At 44.7% G+C, this 25743-nt stretch overlaps 1 protein-coding gene across 3 annotated transcripts in view; it reads left to right on the top strand.

The window, feature by feature from the left end:
- The window catches only part of SEPTIN9 (septin 9), a 992168-nt gene that overhangs the window by 585653 nt on the left and 380772 nt on the right, over positions 1-25743 (top strand). The gene's annotated exons all lie outside the window — the stretch shown is intronic.

The following is a 25743-nucleotide window of genomic DNA, read 5'->3' as shown; positions in this document are numbered from 1 at the left end:
ACTAATATCTACCAAAATGATTTTCTTGTGTTTTATGCCTTGGGCAACGCAAACCACAAATGTAATATAAAATTATAGGTATACGCCGCTACTGATATTTCTGCCACCTGTGGTTTTAGTGCTACAGAATCCGCACTGTAAACTCAATAGGCCCACCCCATGCCTTTACAAAGGTTTTAAGCCAATAAAGGAACAAGGCTGCACTGGAGTGGAAGGCAGGGTGATTACGAACTTTATTTCTAGTCCTAGACTTTCATTTAAGGGCCGAATGCATTCTGGATGTTGTAGCCTTGTTTTGTTTCAATTGCACTAATTGAACTAGCACAGTGGAAATAATGTTTTTTTAGGAGAAAGGTTCAGGACTACAAACAATGTCCTTAATGACCTAAAGTGAGGCAGCCAATCTAGAGACGAAGGAGTAGGTAGTGTGATGTGGCCCTGAAGCTACAAAATTGTTACATTTTTATCATGTTGAAAGTAGGGGCATGTGAAAGGTCCACTTTGATCGCACAGTTTTACAAAGCAAGTACACTTTGTGCATTGTAAAGGAAACATCTATAGCTTTTCCCAAAAACAGATCCTCTGAAAAATGTGGTCTCTGATTAACTTTTTCACAAAGTTTACTAATATTATTTTGCAAATCAATTCTGCTAAATGTATTTTGCTGGAACGGCTTCATGCAAAACAATAGAATGGTGACTTTTCCTATGTTTTTACATTGTTTTAACTAACAATCCTTGCAAAGCTAATGGGGATTGCAACCAATTGAGAAAACAACACTTCATAAAGTTTAAAAGGAGCATCTTTACTACTTCAATGAAAATATATGGCAACCCCATTTCCTTTATTTCACAAGTTATCTGTCAAAAGCGAAAATCCTGCGGAATATTTTTTCTTTCCAATCCCCAGACCTCTAAGGTCCTCATTTCGAGTGGGCCTGTGATTCAGTGCAGTAATTATGTATGTATATATATATATATATATATATATATATATAGAGAGAGAGAGAGAGAGAGAGAGAGAGAGAGAGAATGCGGTAATACCTCCCAGTTCAGAGTTCCACGCCTTACTTTCTTTCGTTCTGGGATGTAAAACTGAGAATTTTTCTTTATTCCCACAGAAGTTCTGTAGTTATTTCACACTACCTCTACGTTTTATCCCATATCAAGTACAAGCTCTCATTTCTACCAAGATTGGGATTACCGGTTCAGCTAGATTGAGATTCTATATTTAGTTAACAGGAAATGGTTTTTTCTGTTGAGGTATCTGGTCCGCAAATCAGTGTCTGTCTGCCTTCAATCGCGTGCAATTTTGTTTTCAAATGTTGTGTGAAAGCGTATCCTTGTGCTACTAATATTCACTCAATATCGTCTGCCATCGAATATGTCTGGGAGTGTTTATTTAATGCTTGGTGGCCCAGTGGCTGCCTACCTGTACTCTGTCCGTAAGACTGACCCAGAGTTACTGCATTTTATGGAATCGTTTGTCGCTTAACTGCTTCTTCCGTTTTTTAATATTTTGTTTGTTGATATCTCTGGTATAAAAGGTTCACAGAGTCTGAAATTTCAGATTTCCGGTAAGATTTTCTAACTAAGCTTTAGGAAAGTCTGTTAGCCAGTGTTGAGTTACTCTCACGTAGAAACAGCTGTTTTAAAACTGTACAGATTGTTCAGTGTAGTGCATTCAACGGCTGTCAACATAATTTATACCAATCCCAGTTTTAAGAGAGGTAAGTATCAGATCCGAGTGTGGAATGAGGAAGTCCAGAAGGCTAGGAACAAAATCATGAGAAAAAATAAATGTATACCCAAAAAGAAAACTGTGTGTCTGTGGCTTGGCTCATTAGCATTGGAACGCAGTGAGCCCTAGGATTTTCATATAGTGTTAAACACTGACATTTAGCCTGTTTCTAACTCAGACAAAGGGGATTAAGTGAACTGCCCAGGATCACACGCTGCGATTAATAGAGACATCTGAGATTAGCACACTGGTCTGTAGGCTCGGCAGCTCAAAGTTGAATTGCTAGGTCACGTCTTCTCTTATCCTTTATCGAAGGTCCTTTTTAGGAAGGCATAGTAACCACTTTTTTGGAATTAGGTAACAAAACATAGGTTGCTGCAACGCATGCATTTGTAAAAGTTCAGGAGTGGAGAATTACTTTGATTTTGCAGCCCAGAATTGTGTCTTCACTCTCTAAAGGAACAAACACAAAATGGACGTTCCCAGCGCGTCTGGGATCCCAAATATGGGCAAATCTAATGGTTTGATGTTCTCTATTTTAAGTGTGGAGAAAAATGTGAAATGTTTCTGGAATTTTAGAGATGGTGTAATTTAACAGTACATGTCTTTTCGATAAGCCTCTTATTTGAAAATAAGTGGTTATTTTCCCACTCACCTGGCTGCCAAGATGAACGCTTTGTGTGATCAATACACTGGAGAGGTGAAGAAAGGTGAGATGAGGGCACCAAAGCTTGCTGTGCAAGAGAGTAAGCAAGAAGACCGTAAACCAAGAGGCTGATCCTTCAAGTCACTTCTCTGGTCTGAGGATCAACTTTTCCGGGAGCTAGGAGTCTCAGCCCTAGTCCAAAGTTCACTTGCCCAAAGTCAGTGCTCAATTAGAAAAAATAATAACAACAATATTAATTGCCAGGGCCCTCGTCAGGAGGCCACTGCACCTTGCACTAACCATTTCCACATTCAGTGCTGCCAATCACAGTATCAAAACAACTAACTACCACACTCCTAAAGGTGTGACAATTAAAGCTATTTCAGGCCCCCAAAGCTGTTAGAATTGCTTGGCAGTAGGTATTAATCCGTTTTAATGTATATTGAATTAATAAATGACTGTTGTGTTCATTTCTAACTTAGACAGCCAGCGCCACCAAGTTGCAGACCGTCATAAGTTCTGGTGCTGCCAATTATGTGCTGGTGCCGAGCACCAGAAACCACTGGCTCAAATTAAGCACTGTGCAAAGTGAAGCAGGAGCAGTCCAGCAGGCGGTGCAGCCTATCTTTGTGCAGATCCAAAGCCAGCAGGCCAGTCCTCCTTCAGTCTTCTTTCCAAATCCTGGGGATTTTAAGGGCCCAGTGCGCCAGGAGTGCCCTATTAATGCTGCTAAAGTGCCCTGAGGGGACAATGCAGTCATTAGCCAACGGGTTCCCAGGTCACCGCCCTCAGGGTGACAATTTATACGATGTTTGGCATCTGACAATCCCAAACCGAACCATTCTGGCCACTCTCAAGATGGCAGGACCCTTTCTCAGATGTTAGTAGCTCAGCAGCCCATCCTAGGCGTGTGGCTACTTGGGGGCTACATGCCCACCGAAAAGCTGGTTTGGGGATGGGTTATCCCTCTCTGGCTCTATCTCCATTTCGTGTAGGGGAACAAAAGGTAGCCAGCCCCTCACGAGGGTTATCGGCATTTGCCCATCAAAGCCGGCTTCCTCTTTGAAGGTTGACTTTGGGCTAACACTCGGAGTGGCTTCCTGCGAAGGGAAGGTGACACCTCACCCTGTGGCAGGCTGTACTTGATCCTAAGCCTGGGAGTGGTTGCCACTACTCTCCAGGAGGGCAGAAAGCGGTCTATGGGCCACAGCCTGTGTGAGGCTGCTGGACCACTTGAGTCCAGAGTGGGCAACCTTCTAAAACTTGCCTTACTTTAATTGTAACATTAACTTTGACCAGGCATCAGGTCGGGTTTAATGCCATGATTTATTTGATTTCTTACAGTACCAGTTAGGTAGTCTCATTCAGACGTTAGCCAGGCTGAATACCAGCCTGTAACCCTGTATTAGCCTCTGGGGCTACTAACTTTCACAGCAAAACAGCAATTTGGGGGATTTTGCTGCTATGACACACATAATCTACATGTCCTACTTAATAATATACTGCTTCCAGCCAGAGGGCTCTATAGACCTTCCTTAGGGGAGACTCACATATATTATTAAGGGAAGTTGTGGCTTTGCCATTAATGGTAATGGCAAAGTCGAACTAGCAGTGTGACCACTGCCCTTTCAGTCTGCAGTGGCAGGCTGGGAGACATGTTGTACTTTGTTGCACACATGGTGGCACATCCAGTGCTGCAGCCCTGAGTGGACACTGTCTTACATTGCCTTATACACTGGGTACTATATACTAGGGGCTTATATGTAAGTCAGTACTTGCCACTTGGAGATGGCCAATGCGATTTACACTTTGTAGCTGATTATAACCCTGGCACTAGGGTCTGGTTAGCAGGCCTCAGTGCACTCCTCTCAGGGTTGAAAAACCAGAAGCATCAGTCCATAAATATGGGGGTGAACATGCAAAAAGAGGCAGAGTGTTCTTCCTATCCAAATCACAGGCCTCTAAGGCCCTCATTTCGAATGGGCCTGTTGTTCAGTGCAGTAATTCTGCACATTATATATATTGATAACTCAGGGCAAAGTATTTACTGGATGCGTTAATACCTCCCCGTTCAGGGTTCCACACATTACTTTCCCTCGTTCTGGGCTGTGAAACCCAGAATTTTACTTTTTCCCACTCAAGTTCTGGAAGTTGTAGTTATTTCACACTACCTCTATGTTTTATCCCAATTCAAATGCAAACTCGCATTTGTGCCAAGATTGGGATTACAGGCCCTGTCAGATCCTAAACAAAGTTAACAGGAAACTGTTCTTACTATCAAGGTTTATGGCTCCAATGTCAGTGTCTGTCTTCAAATGCGTGCAATTTATCTTCAAATGATGCGAGAAATGTGTGCTTGTTGTGCTACTAATATTCACCCAATATCGTCCGCCATTGAAAATGTCTCGGAGTGTTTATTTAATGCTTGGTGACCACGTGGCTGCCTACTGGTAGTCTGGCTGTAAAATTGGCACAGTCCTACTGCATTCTGTGCAATTGTTTGTCGCTGAACTGCTTCTTGCGTTTCTTAATATTTTGTTAGTTGATATGTCTGGTATAAAAGGTTCACTGTGTCTGAAATTTCAGATTTCCGTTAAGAATTTCTAACAAAGCTTTAGGAAAGTCTGTTAGCCAGTGTTGAGTTACTCTCACGTAGAAACAGCTGTTTTAAAACTGTACAGATGGTTCAGTATAGTGCATTCAACGGCTGTCAACATAATTTATACCAATCCCAGTCTTAAAAAAATAAGTATCAGACCCGAGTGTGGAATGAGGAAGTCCAGAAGACTGGGAACAATATCATGAGAAAAAATAAAAGTATACACAAAAAGAAAATTGTGTCTCTATGGTTTGGCTCATTAGCATAGGCATGCAATGAGCCCTGGGATTTTCATAAGTGTTAAATACGTGCACTTAGACTTTTTGTCATTTTAGACAAAGGGGATTAATTGAGCTGCCCAGGATCACACGCTGCGATGAATAGAGACATCTGACATTAGCACACGGGTCTGTAGGCTCGGCAGCTGAAAGTTGAATTGCTAGGCCTCGTCTCCTCTTCTCCTTTATAGAAGGTCCTTATTAGAAAGGCGCAGTAACCACTTTTTCGGAATTAGGCAACAAAAAATAGGTCGTTGCGACACATGCATTTGTAAAAGTTTAGAAGGAGTGGAGAATTACTTTGATTTGTAGCCCAGAATTGTATCTTCACTCTCTAATGAAAGAATAACAAACTGGACGTTTCCAGTGTGTCTGGGAACCCAAATATGGGCAAATCTAGGTTTGATTTTGAGTGCACAGAAAAATGAAAAATGTTTCTGGAACTTTAGAGATGGCACAATGCAACAGGACATGCCTTTTTTAAGCCTCTTGTTTGAAAATGAGAGGTTATTCCCTCACTCACTTGGCTGCCAAGATGAACTCTGTTGTGTAATCAATACCAGTGGCGAACACTGCAAAACTAAAGTGTGGGGGTGAGGAGCGGAGGAACAGGGGATAAGGAAAAAAATTATAAAAAAATAAAAACGTACCTTCCCTGGCAGTGACGCTGTTGGCCGCCTCAGTGCTCTTCTTCCAGCAGTCACTGATGCGCATAGCACATGCTCCCTACCCACTCCAGATGCTGCTCTCAATTATTTATTAATAAAGTTTTATATCGCGCGAACATGACCACCGGGGTATCAGAGCGCTTTACAATATATTTGGCAAGAGAGTACATGTAAACAACCAAGAGTAACTAAAGAGAGGGAATCATATACATAAAATATCACAGCAGGAGAAAATAAACAAAGTGATAATTACACAGTCATAGGTGTCCGAACATCCTCATGACCCTTAAATGTCCAACATGGTAAATACAGCTAAAATTTCACAGTCAAAAGTGATCAAACATTCTCCTGAGACATAAAATGTCAAGGCCGTAATATACAAAGCGAAAATTCACGGACATGAAAAGACCGAACATTCAAATGGTCCAGGCTACCGGGCCACGGACCGACGGTTAGGCCACGGCATCAAGTGGCGAGGCCAGATTGAGGTAAGAATTTCATCATTAGGAGCCTTTTGGCTTCTTTCTTGAAGAGGAACGTGGAAGGATTCCTCCTAGGGTGCTGGCACTTCTGGAAATCTCTCGAACCATGTGAGGGCTCCAATTTCTGCGCAAGTTATTGCGGAGTCTGGTAGTGGATAGCTTTGTGTGCCATGCATCCAATTTTTAAGTGTATCCAGGCTTCATAAGGAAGCCAATTAAAGGCTAACAGGTCCGGAGAGATATGGTTGACTTTTTTTGTGCCAGTTATGAGCCTAGCAGCAGAATTGAGGGCAACCCTAAGAGGAGCCGTCTTCACTCTAGGCAAGCCACACAGCGTAGCACTTCCATAGTCCAGCTTTGAAATCACTAGGGCTTGCACTGCAACCTTAAGGTTAGGAGCAGGAAGGTAGGGTTTGAGTCTTCTGAGGATGTTGAGTTGCAAGTTCGCAAGCAGGTTGGGGATTGGCCTGAGCAAGCTGCTCTGATGCTCTCTGAGGCACAGGAAGCCTATGGCTTTTCTCCATCCCGGCTGTCAATACTGCTGTGGGGCGATGATCCTCTGCAAATACGAAGCAGCCGCCCCTGATCAAATACACTGCAGAATTGAAGAAAAGCAAGATTAGGTCAACTAAAGCTTGTTGCGCAACAGGGTTAACAAGAAGAGCGTAAACCAATATTTACATGCTAGGAATATTAATTAGTGCCAAGACTACGAGGTTTCAAGCACAGCCTGGGGGATGGGAGAGCTCCTGGAAGTGACATGCTCTGTTAACAAGGTAAGCCCAGAGAGCCGAGGCTCCACGATATGGGCGACAGAGCAGAGACTCAGTGAGGGTTTAGCAGCCTGAGTGGCAAGGGAGTGAGCAAATGTGAGGTCAAGGATGGTAGCAAAAGAGGGGGTGAAGAATCTAGGGTGCGAAACCAGGCACTGCAGCCAGGGCCGGACTGGCCATAGCGGGCACCGGACAATCCCCCGGTGCACCGCACGGGCGGGGGCCGGTTTTGGGGCCCTGTACCAAAATCAGCCGAAAACCGGCCCCGGCAAAGAGCTTGGCGGCACATCCAACCCCCCGAGTGGAGAAGGCGGGAGTGGGGGCGGCCGAGCACTTTGCCTGGGCCGGTTGTGGTTCCCATTCGGGCCCTAACCGCAGCCAGTGTAAGAGAAAGGCCCTGGCTCTGCATTATGGGTGACACAGCAGAAAGCTATACTGTTTAGCAACCACAATGAGAGAGCCCCTGAGACCAATTGGGAGAAATGGGCAACACAGATGATGGAGCAAGAATTAGAGAGGAGAGACACTCAGAGGCCAAACTGTAAAGCTAGTCATGGCGCAGAGGCTTAGTCAGGCCTGACTATGAGCCAGAAAGAGAGACTGCAGAAGAGAGTGGTGCGAAGAGGAGAAAGGAAGTGATTGATACTCTCTGAAGACTTTTCTACTGTGCTGGCCATGGTAATATTTAATGCAGAGAGAGATTAAAAAGGTTAAATTACTATATGTGTACATATATATATGTACACATTTCACTCTTCATGATCGCCTTTTGTAAGTAGTCCTGGCGGTTTTATCCGTGGCCCCCCACTCCCTTCAGAATCAGTCCTAGAGACGCCACTCTGGAAGTGCGATTGAAGTGTTCGACTGGTACCCTTGCACGCGCGCCTGTGCGTGAATTCCAGCCGGGCAGGGAACCCTCCCCGGGGTTGTCCGTGGTCGGGCTTTAGACGCCAGAGATGCATCTAAACACTTGTGTGGGATTTGCGGACGTCGGAGTCTTTACGTCCTGAATCACGGGACAGCTGTTCGGCTGGGAGGAAGGGTGTATCAAACTCCAAAGATGCTCCGAGCCCACGGAACAGCTGTCCAGAGGAAGCTCTGTACAATGATCGCAGCTGTTCCTGGGGAGCCTCGCGCCCCCTCGACAGCCGGGCCCAGCCAGGGCCCCACAATGGAGCTTTGACTCAAGCTGGGCTCGCGCTCCCCGTGAAGGACACCGCGTGCCTGGAGATGGGTGTCCGGGAGGAGGGGTGCTTCAAAGGAGCACGCGCACTCCCGGACTGCTGTGGACGTGTGCTAGCAACGGACTGCGATGCATGCAAAGGTTTGAGATTCACCCTAAATGCAGCCCTCGCGCCAGACTGTGCACAGACAAAAGCGTCGTCGCCACGTGGCAGTTTTATGGAGCTATGCGAGACGAATATTACAAAGTGCAAAGTAACCGTTTCCAGGCCTTGCCTTGAATCTGCCAGCTGAGATGAACCACGGAGGACAAGAGAACCCTACACGAGGATGCCGAGACCAAAAAAGGACTGACGGAGAGCTGCTTCAGCTAGACTCTATTGCAAGAACAGAGTCCTGGGGGGCTATTTGGCTGCAGAGGTGGGCTGGCGTAGAAGTGGTCGGTGTGAATTAGGGACAAACGAGGCTCTAAAAGTCCGGGGGGGGGAAAGGCAGTTAAATGTCAGGCAGATACTCGAGACCGACTCGGCCAAAGCCCTATTTAACCTGCATTCAATGACATGTAACAATTTGAAAGGGGATAAAGTACCCCAGCCGTACATTATAAGGAGACTACAAGGCACAGAGGAGTTTTGTAAAAATATAGAGGAACGATGCAGAAGCTATGTTCCTTTATAAGGCCGTGGAACTGCGAGGTGTCATACAGTATACTTTTAACTTATGGCAGGATTTTTTTGTTCCTTGTATTATAAGGTCACAACGCCACCCTTCCCACAAATCACTTACATTCTTGGTACTTGCTTTTCTTTTGAAAGAGAGTGTGTTTGCAGAGATGAAGAATGAAAGTAGAATGTGAAGTGCAAAATTAAAAACACCAAAAAACAGACAACTGCAAAAAAGATGTTGTAATCAGTTTAACAAGTGTCAGGTTAAAAAGTGACGTAGCTCAGGATGTTTAGAAACATGTAGCAATTGTATTTTTCCTGTAAATAACTATAGCATGGGGAAAAATATTTTCTGGTGATCACTCTTCATTAAAAAAACATAAAAATAGACGAGAAGTATGAAAAGCCAGTACTCAAGCAGTAAAGATGTGTGAACATCCTTTCACATTCGCTGCTGCCTCTGGTAGCTATTATGAAGCCACAACTAACCTGTAATAAGTTATTATAGCAGATGTGACATTAGTTATTACGGGCGAGTGGAAACATCACAACTCGACTGTAATAAGGCGTTTAGCGATTGGCCTCTATACATGGATTTTAGACTTCAATGTATTAAACAGCATTGCCAGATTCTGGGATTAAGACAGCTGCAACCTCAGAATCAATAATCAAAGGCTTAAGCTTGTAAAATTCATCAAATTCTTGTCTACCCAGCTTCTCTGTTGGGCCAAATTGTGTCTGCAGTGTGCACTGTTAGCTGCAGAGATGCAAGCATGCACAGGTTCTTTAGTTAAATCCTCTCAGTCTAGTGATTAGCTGTTTTTATCCTGTGTTCCAGAGCCCTAACTGTGGAAAAGATGCTCCTCTGAGGGACAAGCTATCCACAAACACAAAGGCACACACTATATTGTATTGTAGTTCATTGCATCATTTGAACTGTTCCATGCGCTGGCAAAATCGTTAAGGACTCCGATTTGCATCAGGTCTTGCGTGTCCTTTCACAGCGCATAGTTAAAAAGAAAATTAGTTGTTACGAGACCTCCCCAGGGTATGCGGGGTGCGGTGCCTGGGGTTTGAAGACATGCTTTAAAGGTGTCAATATGGGGAACTATTAAGCGGTTATGAATAGGTATAGGAGTTCTTTTTGAAATAACAGTGGCCCAATCCCTGAAGGCAGGTCAAATAGTGAGAGAATAATATGTGGTATCCACTTTGGCGCTAGTGAAGCTCAAGGCCCAAAGGTATGATTAGGTATCCAGAGAAGAGCAGACGGAAACCAGGAGGGAGGGACAGATGACCAATATAGAGTTCACCTAGAGCAACAGAAGCCAGTGGCAGCTCCTCCACTAAGGCGGAGGAGCGTGCCCCCACTGCTTTAAGAGTGGTTCAGTGAAAAAATAAAATGAAAACTGGTTATTATCATTTTATTGTTTTTCTAAGGGCTGGATTAGGACAGGGCGGAGCTAGGGTTACGGGAGATGAGTGGTCTGCCCACTCCAAGTGCGCATGACTGCTTGGCCGGCCCATTTTGTCTGGCCAGTCATGAACACTTTGCATTTTCCCCACGAAGGCTCGCTTTACACAGCCTGGTGAGGAACATGCAATCTGAGCACCTAACCACGGCGCTCAAACCAATCACAACGCTTCATTGCAGCGTTGTGATTGGCTTAGGTGAGGGAGCCTGCGTGCTTCATGTTTCCTCCCACTACGGAAGCAGAGGAGAAGGCGGCTGAAGGGACCAAAGGGAAGAGACAAAAGTTAAGTGGATTTTTAAAATGTTTTCTGTCTCCCCGCTCCCTCCCCTCTGCCAGTTGCCACTGACAGAAGCCCTTGACCTAGAGGCACAGCTAAGCAGACAGAAATTAGTATATGGCAGTTATGTATGATTGAGAGATGGACATGCTTGGGAGGTGCATTTAGGAAATTAAAGATTAATATATTGAGTTTACCTAGGACCGATAAAAGCACAAGCCCTGGAGACACAGTAAAGCAGCCAGAGAATACTATCTGTAAACCACATAGGAAAAGCAGATGAGCAGTGATTATATAAATAGCCCTTTGCTATTTCATATGTTTCCCAGGAGCTATTCAGGAGATTTCAGAGAAAAAATCATATGAATGAAAATCATAGATTAAGCTATGATGGATCAGATGTTAGATCCACCGAGGAAAAACATTACCCCAACTTCTGTTGATAAGAAACCCAAGCGTTACAGTACATGAAATGGGTAGCATGGGATGTCTATAAAGTAATTACGGAAAGTGAAATAGGACTTGGTTTCAGGCCTTGCATCTTACTTAGTCCAAACATGGAAGATTTCACAGGAAGATGCCAGATACATCGCTGCCTTACACCCGAAAGCTCAGGCCACTGCCTCAATGTGGTTGCCATATGGTTACATAAAAAATGTAAATAAAGTATATAACCATTGCATACAATTTTAATTGAACCGTACATGTGCTTTCTAGCAGGCAGGTGTACTTGGAATAATTACTGTAACTCTTTTTTAGTTGTAATGCATGTCAAAGAAAAATGATTGTTATTAGTAAAAAGAACAGGTACTATTGGCTTTTAATTGCTCTGTAAACTGAAGACCTAGTTGAAGCGCACAAAGCTGACATATAAAATACTATAAAGAATGGAAAGTAAAAGTATTGTTAAAGTACAGTGTTAGTCCACTAGCTCTATCCCTGAAGTGCACTTTATTCAGGCAAAATCCAGTCACTCACAGATCAAGCAAGCCCACTTCCTAGTCAGGGGTCGCGCGTCTGCATCAAGCTCCGTTGAAGTGAATGCAGTGAGTCGTTGAGCTGTGCAGAGCATCGCCATCGAGCCGTGCAGGCAGTGGAACCAATGTCGTCAGACAGCCGGTGCGTCGGTGTCGAAGGGCGGTGCGGCGGAATTCCTCATGCAGTCAATGCAATGCGTAATTTTTTTATGAAAACAGCTGCATAACCCACTTCTGAGGCTCAGAGCTTCGAAGGAGCACCTCAGGCAAGGGTAGGACTCCCAGAAGGCAGAGTCCAGCAGCACCAGCAGAATTGTAGGAAGTCTTTTGTGTCCCTGAGACTTCAGAAAACAAAAGGCAAGCCTGTAAGCCCTTGGAAATCACTTGGAGGAAAGGCAGAGTCCTTCCAGCAGAGTCAGGGAACAGCAAGCAGCAGGGCAACACACAGAAAAGCAGTTCTTCCAGGGAAGCAGTCCAGTAGAGTATTATATTTCTTACTCTCATTAGAGGGCTCAAAAAAACGAAACCTTTTTTGCCCCACTAACAAGAGCAAGAAATATAAGACATAGTGCCCAAGCCATTCTCGTATTACAAGGTCTTTCAGATGATGAAATATGAGCTGCTTTAATTTGCTGTTTTTGCACTGCTCTCCGATCCCTCAGAACCATTCATTTTATTTCAAAGATGTGAGATTGTGACTACTGATAGGGACTACGATTAAAAAAGGCATTTTATAATACTTATAAAGGATGAATTGTTCTTAATGTTTTATTTTTTATTTTTTTAACCTCCATGGTTGTACCATCAAATTACTAGGTAGGAAATGCCCGGAATAACCAAGAGTAGCAACAGGTAACCCATCCATTGATAGGGTGGGCAACAAAGTAGGTCTCTACTAATGTAACCATACTGCCTGTGTTACAATACTCAAGCTAACTGATTAGCCACCATGGGAGTGCATTGAAATACATGATTTTGTCTTTTAAGTACCAAATTGTACTAATTTTTAATTCAAGATAATACTTGTATGTTTTAATGTGTACTTTTAGGGTTTCTATGTAAAACCGAATAAAGATATTTTTGATTTGATTGAGTCCTTTAGGCAGCACAGCAGTCCTGGCAGAGGCTCCGTTCAAGATCCAGAAGTGTCTGATTTTAGGGGGTCAGAGACCCAGTACTTCTACCTAAAATTGCCTTTGATGTAATGGATTACTTCAAAGAATCTCTCTGAAGTGCACAAGGATCCCTTTCAACCCATTCTTGTCTCTAGGCTACCTGTGGGGGGTAGAGCAGTGCTCTGTCTGTGGACACAACACTACCTATTGAAGTGTGTCAGCCCCTCCCATTCGTCGCTGCCCAGGAAGAGCCATCAGAATGTAGATGAATGCAGATCAGTATTCAGAATGCAAATGAGCCTCAACTTCCTGTGATTGTCTAGAGGGCATGCACAAAGTGTAGCTGTCACCAAACCCAGACATGTATTGGGAGACAGTCTGTTAGGCACAAGAAGCAGTAAGCTAACACAAGGAGATGATGGACGGAGCGCTGTAACTATTGACACACTCACCCCAGTCACAGATCTGGATTGAATCCATCATCATTCTTTACCTCACTGCGCCACTTCAGTTCAGACCCAGCTATATGCAAATCAGTTTTGACCCTGTGCCTCATGGGAACAGTCCAGCTGAACTGCCAAGCCAGGTCTTCCCTGAGCAGGAAACATGCATCCTGGGACCAGTTTCAGGGTAACACCCCTCATCAGCTAGGCTAGCTTGAATCCAGTGGCAAAGTGAGCAAGGGACCCTTTGCAAAGGTTGACTGGTCACCTTTATGTTGCATATTGCTATATATGGGTAGTCAACTGATACTAATCTGTTGCAACCTGTGCCCAGACAGTGTTAGCAAGAGTAAAAATGAGAAATTGAAGAAGTAATGCTATCATGAAATGTGCTGCATGACGCCATATAATTTGCATTTTCTTGGTGCATAATTTAGTCACCTCTGCCGCATAATTTGGCCCTATCCTAACACATTATTCCAGTTGCCCTGCTAATAACTGAATCAGCCAAAGTGGTTCCATTCATGCAGTTACCCATCTGTCTCCCCACACACTTATTCACTCATCCTTCATGCAGTTAGTCACTCATACTTACACATGGGCACCTATTCGTACACCCACTGAATCATTCTTGCTTTCACCCACTCACCCATCTGTAATATCGTAGACACCCAAACTCACCAATCAACGAGAAGGCACTAATTTGTGGGGTAAGTGCTAATCTCTGAACAGTTTCAGAGTACTGTTGATAGTGTGTTGATGTTTATCTGTATGAGGAGTGTGTTAGTGCTTTTGGGATTGTGTGACTACTACCACGTGAAGCATTTGAGTGTGTTCAGTGGTAGAATGTGCAGGGTGGGTGAGAGCTTGTCTACGCTATACTTTGAAAGGTGTTACAGTCCTTTAAGTACGGTTAGTGACTGCAAATCTGAGTGGTGTGAGAGTACTGTTGAAAGTGTGCAACTGCTACTCTGTGAAAGGAGTTAAGAGGGCCTACTCTGTACGGGTTGTGAGAGAACTTTCAGTAGTGTGTATCTCTGAGAAACTTTGAAGGGTGAGTGCCTCATGTACTGTGTATGACAGCAATTCATAGTGGCAGAAGAATGTTGTTGGAAGTGCAAGACTGCTATTGTGTGAGATACTTACCTGGGGATGCCTTACAGCACAGTAAGTCATCTGACAGGGGAGTACGCGTAGCATGGCACACAGTGCCTAGTCTGGCTGGGCAGAAGGGCACAAATGGACAGAAAAGGTAGCGAGTTGAGCCTAACAGCAGTGAGAAGTCACCCCCCTCGCGGACAGAGGATAATTCTAACACTAAAACTCAATTTACCTCCTAAAGGGACATGCATGATTGTTGACATAGCAACAATTGAAGTGTTATATGATTTATGACAGGATTATGACCAACTGTGATGGATTTATGATGGGGAATGATTTATGACCCTGTTGAAATAGTTTATGACCCCCTTGATGATGGGCACTTGCCAATCGTTCATGATAATAAAAATGATGGCCAATAATTCCTAACACAACCATGCTTCATGTATTATGTAATATAAGTCCATCATATTACAAATGTTTGGAGTGGGACTTGTGCCGGGGTTATGTGCCAAAGGATTGCTAATCCTTACCGGCTCCAGCGCTTTACTTCTCCCACTAGCACCAGTCCTTCACTGTGAACACAGTAGTTTTATGTCTCTTAAAGATACACTGCTTGTCAGTGGTGTGCAGCTTAGCACTTGTACTGAAAGGTGTGGTGTGACAGATTCGTTAGGAGTCTCTTCCTTGGCGACAATCCAAACAGTTCTCAGTCTGACCCCAGCCCTTAAGCCCCAAGCTGCACCCCCGCTCAGCACCCATGTGTCCTCTGTGAAGCTTCCCCTAGCACAGCCTGTAAATATACCACTCTCCTCTCACTGTACGCAACCAGACTAGCCATGCCCTCTCACGAGAGCTTGCCTGTGGGTGCAGAGTGCATGAGAGTATTCGCCACATAAACCCGCATCATCACTGTCAATGTCGCTGCTGCTGTACTTCTTTTTTGGGTCTTGGCTAGACTGCGCATGTGCTGTGTCGAAGATGTGTTGTGTTTAATCTGTGGGCTTCAGCCCGCCCACAGGATTCCTATTTGCTTGCTCCATCATCTGTCTCTTATTCTTTGTCACCATTTGTGCATGGCACGCATGCCTCTTCTTGTGTTCAGCCTTCCTCCCATAGGAGCATGGACCAAGTACTTGTAAACCTTAACTGCTCCCATTTTTAGGACCTACTTTTAGTTTTTCTGCAGTATACACGGATCTCGTGCTTTTACCAGCTCCATCTCTCACCTCCCCGATAAGTAGCGGGTTAGGAGGTTTACCATTGTTAATGAACCAACAGCAAACTGTTGTGAATGTTTATTATACTTGTCAGGATCATGCCTTTCAATGTACTATTACATTGCCAATTGATTTCTAGGTACTGGGCACTGCTGCCCATCAGCACATTGTGTTACAATGACATGTTCTAGCACTCGGTGGATGTTAATCCACGGATTTCTTCACTTGGTGGATTAACATTTTCATTGCCAAGATTTAGTTTTCGTGTAATATTGCGTATCTGTATCCATTTAACATGGCCTCTCTCTCTCGGTTTACTTTTAATTAGCAGTCTGGTGGTCATACTTGCAGCTGAACAGCGCAGCGTTTCAACAGTTCAAATCTCTGCACTGGCTGTTACGTGCATTATAATTATGACATTGATCATTCATGATTTAATATTGCCCTATGGGTCTAAAAAAACACATCGCACATCAGCTTATCTGACCATGGAGTCTGGCATTTTAATATTTGAAATGTGATCATACGTTGCTGCACACCGTAATAGACATTGTATAACGCGCCTTGTTTTCAATTAGATGCTTTTTCAAAGGTTTCCATATGGCTTCTGCTGTAAAAGGGGAATGAAGATTTGCTTCAACGTTTTACTTGAAACAAAGTTTTCTGATGGGGGGGCAATTTTGAAAGTCTGTGTCATTTATGTACACACAATATGCAAAATGAAATGAGCTGCTTGCGTTGCGAAGTCCGGGACCACCCTAGTCGTTGAGGCATAGGCCAAGAGAGGAACACATGGGTTACAACACGGCAGAGGGACCAAGTGACCCTCACTTTATCGGATGTTTCCAAAGCGCGCACGGGCCATTCCATTCCTTTATCACACAGATTGCAGCAAAGGCAACAAACAGCACAGCAGCTGTGAGTCATGTTGGGACATACACAGCACGCGCATTAGCAATTGAAGATTTCCTCACCCGTGAGCTTTTCAGAGTTCTCTGGTAGAAAGATTCAAAGGGCTAAACCATATGACATGACTGCATAGAGAGCAAAAGGATAAAAGGAAAGGAATCTCTGTTATCAAGCCTACGTCATGAACATCACTGGTAAAGGTAAAGTCTCTATACCATTAAATGTGTTAAACTTTAGTCGCGGTATTCATGTGCCAAAACCTCTCAACCATACAGTGGCTCTTTCTTTGGAGTTTGTCATTCGGCGTTTATGTTTACAGTGAGGAGTGTTCCTTTAAGGTACAGACCACCTCCTTTGGCTCTAGATGTTGCTTCGTTCAGCTTGCAATACAACCACACTTACCGAAATGTGCTGAAGTTCTCCGTACGATGCTTACTTTTAGAGATTGTTGCCCACCTTGTTGTGCTCAGAGAGACTTGTGTTTAAGTATCCTACTTGATCTTACTGTCCCTCTTCCTTTTCCGTTTACCGGGCAGTAGTGGTGCTCATGGTATGAGGCCAACTTACTCTTTTACCTTTAGGAGTGACCGCGTTTAACTCGCGGTGCAACTCCATTTGCTTTAATATGTATATATGTTTGCAATAAATGCGGGCACACAGTGGTAAAGGTAAACACCACACTGTAAGAATATATGCATTAAACATCCCCACCTGTTCCGGCATGTTAATTGCTCCACCTAACCCCCAGTACAGCATCAAGCCACCAAACTGGTGGCCACACATGCCACCTGTGACATGGCATGGAAGCCTCTAGCAAGGATAAAACATCGGATACTCACATATGCCATGAGGCTTGAGCTGCTGTCCCGTGCACACTGATGGGATGAATTTAAATCATTTTAAGAGCGGTTTGGTTTTGTTTATCACAAAATTACATTAACCCCTTTGGTGCTCGTGACGAGACCAGCTCGTCATGAGTCACGGTGGAGCTGTGCTCATGACGACCTAGTCTCGTAATAATGGAGCCGCTCCGCCCACGCGTGGTTAATTCCCCGCCTGTGCGGGCAAATTAATCAGTGGGCGGGGTCGTGACGAGACCAGGCCGTCATGAGCACAGCTCCACCGTGACTCATGACGACCTGGTCTTGCCACGAGCACCACGGCGCCGCGCTCACACCCTCCCGCCCCCACCTCCGCACCATGGGGGAATTACCCCCGCAGGGAAGGGGTTAATGTTTTATGCACAGGGAGATTAAGTGATGTGCCCAGAATCACAGGATGTTTAGCCGAGGCCGAGACTCAAACCTACTTCCTTAGTTGCAAAGTTTACAGCTCTGCCCTTAATGACATCTTTTTCTTCCCCCTCTGAGTCATAGCCCTGGAGACAGTTTTACAGGTAGCAACATATGTTGTTTTATGTCTCCTTTGAAGCCAAAAAAAAAATACTTGGTAAAGTCAATGAACCGCTTTTTATTACAGTCATGCTATGAGTTACAAACACCACCACTTAAAATAATTTCAGCATCACTGATAACGATTTAAAACACTGCACTGCTACGTTCACACCAAGTAATCGTAAAAGAATGATGTTGTCTTTGTTTCAAAACAAAATTACACAGCTAGAAGAAATTGGCAAAGCTAATAGCTCTCGCATGGGTGACACCTATTGTCTTTGCCAAGGCTTGATTAAGAAGGGAACGCGGACACTTCTCGCTCGGACCCGGGGTCTGTGACGCACTTGCTTTTCCATCTGAAGCCTTGACTTCCTGTACGTCCTGGGATTACGAGGTCTCTATTTTCAAGGGCATTTTTAGGAAACGTTTCAGTGCATTTTGAGTTAAGTAAACACCTCAACACAAACGGAGCATTAAATCAAAACCACAATGCAATAAAAACAAAGCGACATCCGAGAGCACCATGCATTAATCAAGGTCGTGTAGATGGTCATGTAAATAGTTACATTCTTTGCTTTGCGCACTCTAACAATCGGCAGACCTGCGGCCTTTTAAATCATTTCATTGAAACAACCCCAACCTACTCTGTACATAACTATTCGCGAAACAAGTTTCTAAATTTTGTTTTTGTATAAATTGCCATTGCACGTTCATTCTCTGCCTTGGTTATTATTGCACTTGAGTATATTTTGCAGAATCTAGAAAATATTTTGCGCTCACGCGAAATTTAAGATGGCTTTTTCACATTTGCTAATGGTATAATTAAATCAGGTAATAATGCGCTTAAATATCATGTTACTTTTAATTTTAACACACTTCCTTACATTTGACAGTGGATTTTTCCAAAACTAATTTGAGTTTTGAACACGGTTCTTGTACGGATGTGTCGTTGTGGCCCATGTAAATGAGAGAGTTGTTTGATAGTCAAGTGGATCACTCGGGCATAGGTCGCCATGGTCTACGGCCAGAGAGTATGCTGCAACAATACGGGGATTGAGTGCTCAAATTAATCCCAGTAACAGGCAGTCGCTCGGGCCACAATTCAGTCCATCATTTTTCGTGCACCAGGCCAATCTAGACAAAGGCCCACCTTATGCAAGTCAGTACTGATCCTGGTACTCATGGGAACAGTTTGTCCCGAACTGCCAGGCGAGGCCTTCTCCAGAAACAAACACAAGCAACCCCAGACCAGTTACACTCTACGTGGGGCTCGTCAGTGGGGTGTAGCTTGAGTCCCAGGCCGCACTCAGCATTGGGCACACGCCTGGCATACCCATCGCACTTATGGCATCAACAAGAAGGTGATGGATGGATTGCTTGATTTAATCTCAGCCACTGGCAATCGCTGGGCCAGCATTGCAGTCCATTGGTTTTGGACAGACCACTGTTGAGACCTGCGCGAGGTCTGCAAGTCACAGGCAAATAGATTCAAACTTTCATCCTCCTGAGGTCAAGTACCATTGAGGAGCAATTGTTAGAGCGCCTGATGACACTCAGTGTGGGTAGAACTTGATCAATTGTAGGAGTACCGCCAGGGTTGTGTCTTTGATACATGTTTAATCACCATTATGTGCAGTACCCTACGCATTTCTGAAATCATCTCACCCCTTATCCATCAGGATGCGCTGCCCTCAAATACGCACTGTCTGCTGCAGAACTTCAGGTTACCAGGTACCCAGGTGGATGCAAAGTTAGACCCTCAGACTCGAGAGCTAAAAATAATAGACCTTCCTGGTGTAAATATAATTTTAAAAGTGCACATCATTCTGCAATGTAAAAAAATATTTTCTGGAAATATATGTTAAAAAACAGGTGGTGCTACAAACAGGGACCAGCGGACTTCCAAAAACCGGCGAGTGCAGTGTGACCACGCCTATTTAAGATTAATAAAAAAAATACCCATGGAGTTGTGGGTTGAGTGTTCATAATGCACCTTCATATTTCTTTCTTTTGCTGTCATTCCAACAAATCCTTTCCCATAAAGGAAATGAATCGTTTTTACATATGTTGTTTATGTCATCAGATGCAGGAGTGTGCAGGTAGGGTGGCGGTGAAGTGTCGCGTGTTGGTGCAGCACTGCACACAGACTCAGACACATGAGTATGTACATGGGAAGCATTCGCTTCATGAAAAATAAAAAAAATGTGTGATATGGGGAATGGCTGAGGCGGGGTGGGTTTGGCAGTGAGCAGGGCATCAAATGAATGTGAACTACTGTTTAACTAAGTTCACATCCACCATATGCAATTGGCAGATACCAAGGCTGATGGACATCCATGTTAGTCAATCAGAAAAGGCAGCTGAACCAGAGCATCCAATGGCGGACAGCAGCTGTCCAGAATCCCATTTGTATGTTTGCATCCTTGAGTTTGTAGGTAGGGGCATGAGGTCACACCCCACATCTAAAGCTAAGAGTTAGCGAGTTTTCAATAAAAAAAAATATATATATATATTCATTCTGAACTGATGTAAATTAGAGGCAGTCTGTTTGAAAACCTCTGGACAAACATGCTGTTTTTGATTCATTCACAAGGGCAGAATTGAGATTGTTGGGTTGAAGGTCATCTTGTAATTTTGCAGACCTTTGAAATCTATATGTAATGCATATATCGACAAAACGCTAAACATGAACCATATAAAAATTATCAAATATGTTATGGTCTGAGAAGAATACTGTAGTACCCTAGTTGCATAGTTAAAAAGGGAACCCTACTCGGCATAAGATAAGCAGATAAAAATCCAGTAGTCATGGAGAGAAATATATGCAGAATTGACCACTTCACTTAGGGTGTGCATTTTTCACTCATTAAATATCAGTGAGTTTGACCAGCAGAAATTAACCTGGGTTGCAAACTTTATTGCATCTGGTAATAACCAGGCGTGGTAAGATATAGCACAGCTTATCATTGAGATCTCTATGCAAATACATGATCGTGCAGATATCTCAGTTTAATGAGGCTCTATCTGGAAAAAGGCTTCACCTCATTAGTAGCAGCTTGACTCCCAAATGCAGAAATAAGCAACAGCAAGGTGAGCATTCAGCCTTTCCGAAGGGCCTTCCACTTCGCAGCCACTTGTCGCCGCATTATTAGTTGCTTGCATTTTGTTTGAGCTACAAACAAAACATTTCAAATCTGCGAATTCTGCAGCAGATAATAAATTATGTGGCAAATATGGAAAATGCTGCAGCTGAACAATCACATAATTTCAGTTACTCTGCCTGTGGGAAAAATGCCAGAAAATCTGGTATGGCAGGTCAGTCAGTGTGGGCTGTTTTTTGGCTTTTTGTCGGCCTGTTTTAAGTTCTGGTGGCGGCGGGATTCTACTGCTGGTTTCCTGATATTACCTCAAATACATGGAGTTTTCCATACACCACTTATATGAATGAGCATGTCTTTGCAAGCTCCTAGCTGCGCCGATGTGCACGTGTGGTCCACCGTTATTTTGCTGCCCCGGCCTCTTTTCTGTACCAGCCCCACCCTGGCTGTTCACGTTAGACACCAATGGACGGAGTGATGGCTTCGGTCATCTGTCTCTCGCGCCACACCCATCTGGTGAAGTGCGCGCGGTGTCACAAGCCGGAACCTGCATGCAGCGGATTTTCCAGAAGAAACTGCAGGAAGAGAGTGACTCACACCCCTACCGGATGTGGAGCAGGGGAAGAACAACAGGTTACCCAGGGTGCAGGGGAAGCTGCCTCTGAACCCACCTTCCTGGTTTCAGAGGGCTTGGGAAGGGACAGTTTTTCCACAGGTTTGGTGTTCATCTTTCATCCTTAGGACCCGGATCCCCCAGCATGCTCCACGCCCGCATACCCACCAATCAATCAACTTTGAGAAAATGGTGGGTGTAAAAAGGCCATGTTTAATAACAAACTCATAAACATGACATATATGATTATTAAAACATTATCAAATTATGAGCAACATTTATCATTTATTCTTAAATCATCTTATCAACTTGTATTATGCATTTTCAAATTGTATTCGCTCATAACTTCTTCTTCATTCCCCCAGCACCAAGGGGCCCTCTGGTTCGCATCCCCCAGGTAGAGATGCCCACGCAAGGTGCAACCCACCTGCACCCCTGAGCGATGGGCCCCAGCCCTCGGGTCCTTGTCCGCCATTTCCAGGGCCCCACCTCTCGTCCACCAGGCTGCCTAGGAGGCTCGTACCGGTCGCCTTAGCCTCCCCAGCCGGTGGTCTCCATCCCCCTGCGGAGAGCTTACCTTCTCTCCCCTCAGTGCTGGCATAGGGAGTGCGCAAGGCGGACTCCCATCCATTTTGTAAGTCTATCAGTGGTCGAATGTCTCTTTTCCGCAACGCACCCCTCCGAATCACTGCCTTAAGGGGACGGGTGGGCGGGAGATTTAAACAGAAATCCTAATGGCGAGGGGAGTGGGTTAAGTAAGGTGCGAGCAGGTCCGGTGCTGGCGAGTAAAGAGGCCGAGTTCCATGTGATATTGACCTAAATAGGTTATGGCCTCTGCCCCCACGCCCCCACCGGACGTGCGTCACACCTCCCTGACCCGGAAGTACTTCCCCGGCCGGCCGCCCACAGGGCAGCCGGCCCGATACCTTAGCCAATGGCGTGGCGCGGGCCGGGGGGCCGGGCCCTAAAGGCGGGCTCGTCTAGCCTCGCCCTTTGTATAGGACCCGGATACCCCAGCATGCTCCACGCCCGCATACCCACCAATCAATCAACTTTGAGAAAATGGTGGGTGTAAAAAGGCCATGTTTAATAACAAACTCATAAACATTGACATATATGATTATTAAAACATTATCAAATTATGAGCAACATTTATCATTTATTCTTAAATCATCTTATCAACTTGTATTATGCATTTTCAAATTGTATTCGCTCATAACTTCTTCTTCATTCCCCCAGCACCAAGGGGCCCTCTGGTTCGCATCCCCCAGGTAGAGATGCCCACGCAAGGTGCAACCCACCTGCGCCCCTGAGCGATGGGCCCCAGCCCTCGGGTCCTTGTCCGCCATTTCCAGGACCCCACCTCTCATGCACCAGGCTGCCTAGGAGGCTCGTACCTGTCGCCCTAGCCTCCCCAGCCGGTGGTCTCCATCCCCCTGCGGAGAGCTTACCTTCTCTCCCCTCAGTGCTGGCATAGGGAGTGCGCAAGGCGGACTCCCATCCATTTTGTAAGTCTATCAGTGGTCGAATGTCTCTTTTCCACCACAAGGGAGACTAGGGCCCAAAGGTCCGTCGCCCTTCCCCCCTTCAGCCAAGTTCAGCACAAAGGACCATATCCCTTTGATCCACGTGTCGGTGCCAGTGTCAGATAAATGTACTCCATCATGGTGAAACATATTTGGTCCTGAAATCATCTTGTGTGAGAGATGTAGCAAGCGGCCCTTTCCTGAGCACAACTTTGCCAACTCCCCGTTGAGACGTCTTACTGACACATTTAAGGCCCTCGCCTGGATTCCATCTCCCCACCATTGTCGTGGGATCATGCAAGACCATGTTATCCTGGCCTGAGGGAAGGTCCGCCCCAGCCAAGCAAATTCCGTGAGCAGTGCCTCTTTGACTGCCAAGAGTCCCCTGTCTACCATATCGTTGCCGCCCAAGTGGATGATGATCAATTCAGGGGACTTCTGTCCCTCACGTCCTCTGATTTCTTCCACGAGCCGCCGCAGGTGCCGGATGCGCATTCCTCCCACACCGTGCCACAAGAATTCCGTCCCCTCCAGACCGGGTGGTTTCCGCACTCGCCGCTGTCGCAATCGCACTGATGCTCGCCGAACGAACGAGTGTCCCAATACCCACACCACCTTCCCTGGCATACTAGTAATCGGAGAGGAAATAGAAAAGTCAGGCATGGGCATGGCATTGCACGAAGTCAAAGTAATTCAGGCCTTACATATCGCCTAAAGCAGTTGGACGACCAGTGGCCCACCTTCTTCACTGCCTTAGATGACAGCCCCGCTCCTGCTGCCAAAGTAGCAGCCCCTATCCTGAATGAATGGGATGAGTAACCAGAATCCCCCAGGTCCAGATCTACTAAGACCATCCGCAGCACTGCTTTGAATTGGTACTGCGACACACAATCCCCTCCCTCATGAATGAACAAGGCCTGACTCTTCCCCCCAGGGCGGATGGCTAAGTATGACTGCATACAAGCGACCGGGCAAATAGGTGCCCCCGGCGCGGGGCACAGCTGAATCACTGCCCCTTTCCCCAACTGATCTGTCTTAGATTTTCTCAGGATCACTTCTAAAGACCCTGCTCTAACCCTGGTGTCCCCAAACTGCAGTCCCCCACCGTGGTCGCTGCGAGATGTTAAGAAACGTGTATTCTTATCTGTGCACTCCCTTCGTTAAACTTTAATGTACAAAACTAATTTTCTATCAATGTTAACACAACGTGAGTGTGCTGCTTGGTTGAAAGGCAGCCAGCCCATAAGTAACAAAAGAACCTCTGGTGGAAAACTCCACTAGTGTACCAAGCGCACTCCAAAATTTTAAAGTATATCAATCGAAGACAATTAATTTCTTGGTATTTCAATTGAATACACAGAAAGAGAGAAAAAATTTTTTTCTTTGAAAACGTTATATTTTTGTAATCATTCACAAATGTATCACATTAGTTACAATCAATCAATCATGGATTCAATTAATCCAAAACCATTTTATAAAAAACGAATTAATAGCTCCCAAAAATGAATTATAACAATGAATATTCTGAAGAGAAATACTTTGATACAATAGAAATCATAGTTGAGAAGTAGGCCCAATGCATTTCGGGGGGGTTCCCTTCTTCAGGGGCACTGCGAAAATAAAACAATGTATCAGTGATTCACGGTTGCAATCCTTTTGTTTAAGCTTGAAAAACATTCAACAACTGATTAGATGCGAGGGCAGTTCATGGTGATCAACTGAAAATACATTTTTCAAATCAAGCTGTACAAGATACATGTCATTTATAATGTAACAAGTGCTCTATGGACATCTTAACCAAGTCGCCTAACTGGGGCGTCTAAAAGTTGGTGATTGAGGTCAAGGACTCTTTCGCCAATAGTGAATGTTGTTGGATAGAGAAATTGAAAAATTACATGAAGGAAACACAGGTCTGTGTCAGCGTCTTATTCAGTGACTAATTCAACTTGTTATAGAAGATTGTGTACTCACATCTCAACTGATCAGAATCACATTGTAGTGGAAAATTACTTCAATCACGTGACAACCTCTGTTGTAATTCTTTGAGCTGAGGGTGCAAACAATAAAATTGTATATGTAACACTACTTATTGTAAATATGATGAAATAAACAAACGGCAATTCTCCTCCAATGAAACCGCAACTTACTTAAATGTATTGAAAACTCAGGCTGGCACGCCACTGAACTCTATGCCGATAGTAAACGCAGAAACTGGTCAGGCATCTACAAACGTTAAGTCCATCTTTGCATGAACGAAATATCACTGCTGCGAACTGGATCTCAATGCTATTATCTCTGTGGTGAAATAAATACGATTTCAGGTGATTAAACCCTGCCCAATCGGTTTTATTCTGCGAGAAGTACTAAATGAAATAACATTATATAGTAATCCTTATTGGTCGACAGGACTGTTCTGCACATCTACTGAGCCAAATCACACTATCTATTATCACCCACAAGCGATTACCAGTTATTCTAAAGAGCCTAATAGCCGCCTTACTACTTTACATCACACGAGTCCCTTTCTTTATCAAACTGGAAATGCTAAATACAAAAATGGAA

This window comes from Lissotriton helveticus, chromosome 7, assembly GCF_964261635.1.
Source record: "Lissotriton helveticus chromosome 7, aLisHel1.1, whole genome shotgun sequence".
Classification (NCBI taxonomy): Eukaryota; Metazoa; Chordata; class Amphibia; order Caudata; family Salamandridae; genus Lissotriton; species Lissotriton helveticus.
The sequence above is the reverse complement of the archived record's forward strand: the minus strand, read 5'-3'. Positions and strand labels throughout refer to the sequence as shown.